The sequence below is a fragment of the Thunnus maccoyii genome, chromosome 17 (assembly GCF_910596095.1).
Source record: "Thunnus maccoyii chromosome 17, fThuMac1.1, whole genome shotgun sequence".
Classification (NCBI taxonomy): Eukaryota; Metazoa; Chordata; class Actinopteri; order Scombriformes; family Scombridae; genus Thunnus; species Thunnus maccoyii.
Genome location: NC_056549.1, coordinates 1406417 through 1416839, shown reverse-complemented (window position 1 = coordinate 1416839; position 10423 = coordinate 1406417). Strand labels below are relative to the sequence as shown.

The following is a 10423-nucleotide window of genomic DNA, read 5'->3' as shown; positions in this document are numbered from 1 at the left end:
TCAAATGTAATAGAAAGATCGACAATATTTCTATTATTCTATTCTATTCTAGTCTAGTCTATATATTCTATTTTATTTATTTATTTTATTTTTTATATTATATTTTACTCTGCCACAGACACGAGAGACTGATAGACAAGACACATAAATGTGGGATTTACCTTCTGCTTTAATGGAAGTGTTTCACTTTTACGAGGACGAGGACTCTCTTCTTCTTGGATTAAAAGTATCTCAGGGAAACTTTCCCAACAGGACGAACGTCAAAGTGTGTTGTACCTTTTTTTTTTCCTTTAAAGTCTTTTTCAAAAACAGGTTGTCTTATGCTCAGGCAAATATGGTATTTTCTGTTTCACTGCAACTTCTTTATGTTTTATATTTTGCTGTAAAATGAGGGCCTATGAAATATATCTCTCTACTTTAAAGTGGACATATTCTGCACATCTCCACATGTATATTTATACTCTGGGGCTCTACCGGAATATCTTTGCATGATTTACAGTTAAAAACTCCTTATTTAACTTCTACTGTACTGGCTGTTTGTGCAGCTCCTCAGTTCAGCCTCTGTATGAAACAGGCTATTTGAGCTCCTGTCTCTTTAGAGGGAATTTTTCTAACATATTTCCTATAAATGCAGCCATTGTGGCTCTGTGTCATGCTGATTTTGCGCTCTCCAGCTCTGTTATAGAGATTCAGGGGGGGGGCAAGCTGCTGAGACTCCTACAGCTCTCCAAATAAACACGAATTTTACACGAATTGCTTCAAAAGTTTGTTTCTGTGTCTGATCTGATCTCTAGTTTTGGAACTTTGACCATGTTCAACATCTGACATCAGAACAGGATATAAATGACCAGAGAGCAGAATACGTCCCTTTAATGTGTGTCCAGCATTCTCTTCACACCACATACTGCTGATGTTAACATGTTCTCGCAGTTTCTTGAAGAAACTAAGATTAAGAGTGTTGGTAGAAACATGTCCTGACCTGGATCATTATGAGGAATCTGTTCTCTCTCAGCAGTCGAGTCTCTTTTATGTTTGAGACCATAAACACACTCCACGCCTCGATGCCTCGTGTGTGCGTTTCTTTCTTCTTCTTTGGTGTGTTTGCAGAGTGAGTGCTGCTGCTTTCTCATGTTAATCTCTGAGCTCGGGCAGCGGCTGCAGCTGCCTGCTGCTTTATCGCTGCTGCTCTCATCAAGCTCCTCTGTTTGCCAGCAGCCGTCGGCCCCATAATCAGGTTAAAGAGCCATGGACCACCGGGGGCCCCGGAGTCTGACCCCGCTGCTGCTGACAGGAGGCCGCCAGCACCCAGAATGCAATTTCACGGAGAGGATTCACTGCTGCTGCTTTAATTATTCCTTCTTTTCTCCTCTTTCTTTCATCTTTCCTTTGTTTGTCCTTTTCTGTAACCTCCTCTTTTCCTCCTGCCCTCCTTTCTTAATGATAATATTAACTTTTTTATTATAAATACTTAATGTCAGAGACAATATATATAACTTACAACTTAGCCTACATAACCCGCACACCCAAAAGTAAAGACAAATTATTTATAGAGCACATTGTTCTGTTGACCAAAGTGTTTTAAAGAGAAAATGAAAATTCAAATTAAAAAATAGGTCAAGAAATAATAAAAATAAATAATTGGTCTAGTTTGGATCTTGTATCAGACACACAATAAAAAAGAAGAAAAGGAGACGTGGTTTAACAAGCAGCCAGCTAACGTTAGCTTGGCCCCGGTGACTGCACACAACTGATTCCTGAATGTCGCCTTACCAGCGGCTAACGTTAGCAAGCCAGCTAACGTTAGCAAGCCAGCTAACGTTAGCAAGCCAGCTAACAACACGTATAGAGAGCTGGAGTCAATCCAGAACTTTCAGAACTTTCTGTTCCAGAAGTAAGAAAATCTCATTAAAATGTGTAACTGTGCTAATAACTAAAAATCCAGCTTTGGATCAGAACCGTTCTCAATATTATGTCATGTAATATCGTTGTATGTAATATTCATGTTTTTTTAGCAGCCTTTAATGAACATCATTACCCAGAAGTCCTAGAGGTTTGTGGGCTAGTGAGTTCAGACATGTCTGTAATAACTGCAGGACAGAGAGGAGCAAACACTGTACAAGTCTTTACCAAGCGGCAACCTCCGGGGCTGAAAAATGAAGCCAATGTGGAAGTGCCAAAAACTGCAGTTCCTTGAACGGCCACGTGAGGCTCCAAAAGCGAGTCAATCCCCATAGACCCCCATGTTAAAATGTCCAACTTTACAGCAGATATAAACATGTTTACAGCCTGGTACAAAAAACGGTTTTGGTCTCTGTAGCTAATTTCCTCTTTCATGACAACTGTACGGGGGGTGAATTTTTATATAACTCACCTGTTTAAGTTTTATTAAGCCGTAAAGTTCTGCATAATGAAGGACATGGCTGCTTTGAGTGACAGGTCCGCCAGCCGCTAGGTGGCTTGTTTCAGCCATTCGGCCCGCCTCTTTGCCCATTTTTGATTGGCTGGGAGTTAGGCAGCGTCACACACTGCCAAGATGGCGACGGCCGGAGCGGCTCACTTTGAGCTTCAAAACCGCTCTTCAGAAACCAACGGGTGACGTCACGGTAACTACGTCCATATTTTTATACAGTCGATGGTCTTTACGCAGCACAGATTACAACAACAATGACAGGGGAGTTTTATGGATATGGACAAAACCACATGACGGTGATGTAAGTAATCGTGCTGCTGTTGTATTTCTTTTACAGGCCAATCCATGTTTGTTGTGTCCACGGACAGCTGTGGTCTTACGCACACACTTGCAATTCCACTCATACTTTTTTTGGAGGTCCACAGATACAAACACATTCCACATTTACCAGCTTGTAAACAGGGCTGCAGCGTGATAACTTTCAAGAGTTATAGAGTAAAACCCACTCTGAGTATTACAAACCATCATGCAGTGCTTTTCTAACATATTACACTATTTAACAGATAACATACATCATGATGTAAATCATAACGTAATGACTTTGTATGACTCCTGAAGTCAGACTTTACATTTCGGCTTATATTTAACAGCTCTTCTGTGAACTAAGTTAAATAAACTAAAGTAAGACGTGTAACGTTTGACATTCTGAAACACCGTCAGTCAGCACGTCAACGCAATTATTAGAATGTGATTTCATTAAATCAGAGTTCTGCTTTGTGAATCATGACGCTGCATTTATCAGAAGAACTGAGTGAACTGTCAAAAGTCTGTTTGATAAGTTAATTTACATTTTAAATAACTGACGGTGAGGCAAATAACGTCTTTAACCGCTTCCTACTGTTGGAGGAAAACCTCTGTTAACGTATTGTTAATGAATAGAGCTTACTAGTAAACATCTACTAACTCATTCTGCAAACATTTAACATAATTCAGTATTAATTTTAGCTCCATGTAAAGTGAATAAACATGATGTTTCCCAAATAATGCTCGTCTGCCTTAACTACACAGTTTACACATTTTTGTAACTGCTGATTTATTAAATCGCCGTTCCACTGAGTGAAACATGACACCGAATTTAGCAGAAGACCTCAGTAATATATGAAAAGTCTGTTTTGTCAGGTAATAATATAAGGGGTACAGCTGGATAGTGTTTAATTTTAGTACCTGCTTGTACTAATCTCCTGCATTCTCTCTCCTGCCTCCTGAGTCTGCTGGCGAGCCGCAAACGGCACAGCTGTGGTGAATTGGCATAATCAGCGGACCAGTCGGCGTCTTCTACAAAAACACTGCCAGTGTTTTAGTCAGGAGTTCCAGAGCGACTGAGACGGAGGCTATAGTGTAATCCTGGGCATAATTCTGATTCGGTTGTGGGGCACTGTTGTGCTTGTGATTCTGTGAATTAGGGGATACTAAGTAGCAGAGAGAGAATCCTTCTGCATTTAGTCTCTCGGCCGAACCGCTCTGGGACACTTTCCCATTTAACTGCATGCACGCATTTTAATGTACTGTTGGTGTTTTTACTGTGATAATTTAAAACTAGCCCAACTTCCCCACTCTGTTGGGTTACCATTTTTATTCTATTTGGATTAACCTATTAATTAAGGAACATTTAGTAGCTATGCTGCTGTTTTATCATTGGATGTGTGTGATGTGAACTCTGCTGTTTTAAGACTGAAGTGAGTTTAGTGAGTTTTAATCGCATGTTTTCTTTGTTTTTTATTGTTCATTCTGTGTTATTTTAAGTAATGCTCACTGTGTATAGAACAGGGCATTTTATTATGGATCCTTGTTAGAGAATTGTAGAGATAAATTGTTTTAACAATTTATCCTGGTGTGCTGTCTGCTCTTTCTCTTACTGGGGTGCTCTACCAAAGGTACAAATTGCACTACTTCTGTAAAGGGGCTTGCCCCTATTACAATAAACATTATCAGTGTCTGATAACCAATAATGATGCACTGCCATTATTTATGGTTAGGCATTCATATATTACTGTATTTTGACGTGCTTGTTAAAAAGTAATGTTTTATGGTGTGACAACGCTGTGGTTAAGTCTGGTGAGGTTTAGGCAGAAAAACCACTTGGCTAGGGAAAGATCATGGTTTGGGTTAAAATGATTGCATGAGTGTATATTTTGGGAGCAATGTGCCTTCGGAACAGTCGGCTTTTGTTTTCAGGATAACTGAGAGAGCTGTTGTGTCATGCTAGCACTAGCATGTTAGCAGTTAGCTCAGCAGTTACAATAGTTATCAACTAGACCTGTGGGTCGTCATTATTTCGACCAGCAACTGGATCTAAAAAAGGCAAAAGGATCTAACTGTGGACTTCATGCTTTCAGACTTTCTTTTGTGCCACATAAGTATAACACCAAAGGCTGCTTTACAGTTAATTTCACTCCTTTACTATCAGAATGAGAAGCTAACTGTATCTGTGAAAAATCTGCTAAGTGTAATAAAAATTCAAAAAAGGCTGACAAAGAGTATAACTGGCTGTGGAAAAAATAGAGCACATTGGCTGACTAATGTTTAATGTTAGCATGAAGTTGAATCCTTACTTTATGCTATCAGCAGTCAGCTAATATGCAGTTAAAATTAGCTTGTTATATTTGGTGGTTTTGTGTTTGTCAGTGAAGTAAAGGCAGAATGAGTTTCTTTTATGGTTAATTGAACTCTTTTATTTGCTAAGTATGAGAAGCTAACAGACACTTGTAGCCAACACTAGCATTTCTACATTAACAAAGTGTGGAAAAAATAGAGTAACTTTATGCTAACATTAAAAAGTCAGCTAATATGCTGTAAAGATTAGCTTGTTATATTTGGTCATTTTGTGTTTGTCAGTGAAATTACGACACTGTTACGTTTTTAGCCTGAGCAGGAACGTGTAAAAAATCTAAATTTTAATTTCTTTTAGGTTTTGAAGGCAGTGTGAGTTTAGGCACATAATTCACTAAAATCAAACCCTGTCACTCACAACACAGGAGGTTTTCAGTTTTTAGTTTAATTGGTGTGGATATACTGACAATCTGTTCCATATAAATATTAGCTTCTCCAACAGGCTAACATCAGCTGAACGTTATGTAACATCAACCAGGTTGTATTTTTTAGATAATTTAGTATTTCTTTTATATCTAACAGGCTACAAGACAGAATATTTTGCTAGTTAATCTGACAAATGCTGCCTTCAGATGGAACTCGTGACCTTGTGATGACGACACAGGAAGTCACGTACATGACATGCTTGATGTTCAAGTGGTTAAGTTGTGAGAACACGACTGCTAGGCAACATGGACGCCAAAAGACTCCTCGTTGTTCTCGTCATTAATATTGATGTTACTGTCACCGTCTAGAAGCCACTGAGGCTAACAATTTAGCTGGCTAGCGAGTGGGTAACGTAATGCAGGAAATGCAAAGGTATAATGAGGCCGCTGGGAATATCAACATTATCCTCAGACACATTATGTGTCCTAACTTAATGAAAGAGATTTCCACACACTTAGACCTATGCCGCAGACATATAATAACTACGAAAAACTCTATACGACTAAAATTACAATATATTAACTTACCATCCACCAAAAAGTTAACTTTCATTGCCTCCACCATTTCTGAAGACGTCAACAACAAAACTCATGAACTCTGAGCTTTCAGAAAATTAGTGAATACCACAAGAGGGGGGTGTTCATATAGACTCTTCTCATGAACACAGTAAACACGAACCCATTTGAAGTCAGCAAAAAAAAAAACAATTAACGCTAATGGAAGTGGGGATGGTGTGAGAGGGAGATCTGATTGTTCCTCGTGGCTGAGATGTTTTTGTTCTGAAATATCAGCTTATATCCCATCAAAACCTGCCGCTGTCAAAGCATGTTTAGCACTTTTATATGCAAATGCTCGCATACACAATAAAAAAAATAAAAGAAATAGAACATTTTCTCATCACAAACCAAATCGTTAGTTGATTAAATTTAACTGCTGATACTAATTTTTAAAGCTTTCGTCCACCTGCATGGAGTTTGAACTCATTTCTCTCCAGAGTATAACGAGCTGATCCTCAAACAAAGCTTAAACTTTATTCACCTTTTGTATTATGCTCAGAAGGCGTCTCTGATGAATGACGAGACACATTATTCCTAAACGCTCGGCTGCTCTCTGCCATACAAAGCACCTCTCCATTATAAATGACTCTCTGAATGTGTAATTATACCAAACCCGGGCCGAGGGGCTCGGAGCTAACAAACACCAGCCCAGCAGACAGCAGCATGTCAGACACGTTATTATTTTACAATTAGTTTGTTCATTTTTATTGGTGCGGGAAGAATGTTTAATAATGATGCAGTCTGAGAGGAGGAGGGGCCGTCGAAGAGAAGATAATGAACACAATGCTTCTTCTGAATAGACGCTTAATTAACTCAATGAGAATCATTAACACTTTCACTCAGGGTCCACATGTGTGTTGCTGAGATAAAGAAGCACAATATTCACACCAATAACACTGAATTAATGTTATTTATGGTGCAGCACAGAGGTTCAGATGGAGACAGAAGAGACGAGGGTTTCCATAACACCGGGGCCAGGAGAATTAAATAAACTGTAACGTCTCTGAGGGAAAATTTGTTAAAGTGCAATAAATACAACATTTACAATTCACAGAAACAAAACAATACAGAAGACAGTAAAAAACAAAACAACTTATGAAGAGATCCACCATCTATATGAACTCTTAAATGTGACTATTTCTTTATGTTACACATCTGTTTCATTTGATGAAACTGATACAAACAACAATTTTCGAATGGTTGTTCTGCAGCAACTCTCATATCATAAGAAATTTGCCTTGGACATCGTAGTGTCTGCAGTATAAAATCACAGCAAAACAACAATAAAACCACAACAAATACATTCATTCATCAATTGCACGTGCAGATCTACAATAGAGAAAGTCTTCCTGAGCGGAGGAGCTGATCTGAGATGACAAAGTGTCTTTGAACACATCGGCAGCGAGCGTTAACAGCAATCCCTTAAAGTAAACCAGTCATAATTCCTCTATCGTTAGAACATAAACAGATGTCATTGTTGGGTATCGGCTGAAATGACTGATGCTGTTGTTTTTCTTGGGAGGACTGTCTTGTAATTTACTAACCCCTGAAATAGATTTCGAGTGAAGTTACTCTGTGTTGTCTGGGGGATAAATGTTTGTTAGCAGCACTAACTGTGTCTGGATTAACTGTGAAGCTGATGGATCTGTGTAGTAACATGACTAATGAAACAAACCCAGAGCTCTAATTAAAGACAAACACACGTCTGTCTGTTGACTCGTCTGCAATTAAACCCATTAACAGCTGCTAAACACTTCAGACTGTTTCCCAAAAACACTGAACTGTACTGTGAATCTATTCCTGTGTGTTAAAACGTACTTTCAACAATGGAAAATTAATATTTAAAACTTTAAATGTCAAATACCTAGAGCTTTAACAATCAATTATTCACAATTATTCTTCAGTCCCATTCAGTATGGATGAACATCACAGGGGGAGGTGGGGAATGAAATAACGGAACTCGTGGTTCTAGACAGCATTTAACCACAGGTAAATGACAGGATCTGGTCTGCAATAGACATGGACGTTCAGCAGGACAAAGCCAAAAGAGAAAGAGTCAAAAAACCTTCTTGGTCAGATCTGAACACTCAGACATGAAACACATACTGATATCATTCAGTGTGACTTACACTTCCTGAGGATCATTATCTATGATGTCCATCACCAATAAACCTCTGCAAACATTCACTTAGAAACCAGAGAAAAAGACGCTGCTGAACTTGTCTGAGAGTCATCACATTTTTAAGTCTTCTTCAGTATCATATAATCCAGTGATAGTTGTCTGTCCATCATGTTACACTGCAAACAGGAGCTGCTAACAGCTGATTCATGACTTTTTTTTTTTTTTACACTTTATGTGATTGTATGATACCAAGCAGCAACCTCTGGGGCTGAAAAATGAAGCCAATGCGGAGGTGCTAAAAACCTGCATTCTCTCTAACGGCCAGCAGGGGGCGACTCCACTGGCTGCAAAAAGAAGTCCGATTGTATGGAAGTCTATGAGAAAATGACCCTACTTCTCTCTTGATTTATTACCTCAGTGAACTGTTTCCTAATGAGTTTATGGTCTCAGTCGCTACTTTCAAGTCTTCTTTAATACAGCATGATGTTCATTTTGTAAATTATGGTTCTATTTAATTTAAATTTGACGATAAAGCACTGTATGCTTTAGGGTGTGACTACGTTGTGATTGACAAATCGCTACCCTGGCGATAACATTGCTTACGTAACGTAACCACTGCGTACAGACGTAGCTGCTGCTGTTTCACAGAGTGTTTTCAGTTCAGTAAAGTTAGTTGTAACATTGTTGTCGCCTAAAAACAGTCTTGTTCAGCGTTTGGTTGTAATAAAAGACCCATCAATGAGTCGGATGATCAGTTTTCCCGGTGAGTACGTTTTGTTTTAACGGTTTTAGGCTTGTTTTTCGCTAGTGAAAATTAGCATCAGCATTAGCATGATCACTGTTAACCATAGATTGTAAATGCACCGTGCTAACCACGCTAGCAGCTAGTGCTATGGTCAGCTCCACCCTCTCGTCCAAATATGGACACTTCTGGCTCCAAAAATCAAACATGGCGACGACCAAATCCAAGGGTGACGTCACGGTGACTACGTCCATATTTATATACAGTCTATGTATGATACACATGATTGTAGGAACAACAATGCATTCCCAGGGAAAAGAAACAAATTACAACAGCAAGCCTACAATAACCGTAAACAATAAATAAATACATAAACATAAAAATGAAATTAAACAAAACAAATTTACATTCCAGGAGTCAATAGATCAAATTTCCATTTGAAATTAGCTAAATAACTAAAAGTAATCATTGTACCATAAATCATTTACATATTGAGACCTAATCAACAAAACAGACAGATGACTAATGAGGCGGCAAATATTTAAATAAATAAGCCAAACACAAAATCTTGTTCAAAATACAAGAAACTGAGAACATTCAGCAGACTTTTAGTGGAGACTGTTTGATAAAATGTGAACAAATGTGATGTGTCTGATAGAGAACAGCAACTGACATGACAGCAGCACATCCGATGAGATTTAATGTGCTCTTTTATTGTTTCTGTCGTCATATTGGTTCAAACAGGCTGATATGTTGGTGTTAGCATGTTTCCATCTGTCAGATTAGCAACAACATTTCTATAGAAGAAGGAAAATTATCAGGATTTATCCTCTGAGAAGCAGGAGAGTCTAGAAAATCATCATATGACAGTGTAAACAAAAATATATTGAATGAAATAGATTAAATCAGTAAAAATAATGATGATGATGATGAAGTAGGTCATGCTGGTGGCGCCATGGTGACCAAGCCACCTGGCTAACAGCAACCTGTTAGCATTGCTAATGGCTATTATTGGAAACAGTGACCTTTGACCCCCAGTAGTGGCCCTTCACACAGCAGATGGGTCCCAAACACACACACTTGAGTGCTTTCACAGTTTGTAGTTCTTCAGTGTTTTGTTCAGACGCAGAGCTGCCTCAGACACGGAGCATTCTGATTGGCTGAGTCTGACCTCAGTGGGCGGAGCCAAAGATATACTTAAATACTTGAAGACTGAAGAGAGAGTGGAAACAGCAGGAGAGGAACTACTTGATTTTCAGACATAATGAGATGGAAAACATTTCCTGACATTAAAATAAAGTGAGACCACAGAAAAAGACAAGAGCTGCTCTTTAACATCATATATGTAGAACATCTATATATTTATATACTATATATTGCACCTTCCATAATACTTATGTACTTTTACTGCATTATGAGCTTGATGTAATTAAAGTATTGCAGTAAAAGTACATAAGTATTATGAGCTTGATGTAGTTAAAGTATTGCAGTAAAAG

The 10423-nt window shown here is 38.5% G+C and overlaps 1 long non-coding RNA gene across 1 annotated transcript; it reads left to right on the top strand.

The window, feature by feature from the left end:
- The first annotated feature begins 2558 nt into the window (after positions 1–2558).
- On the top strand, positions 2559–4416 carry LOC121881958. The gene is made up of 2 exons (XR_006091961.1): positions 2559–2711; positions 3678–4416. It is a non-coding gene; the product is annotated as an uncharacterized LOC121881958 (long non-coding RNA).
- The last annotated feature ends 6007 nt before the right edge of the window (positions 4417–10423 follow it).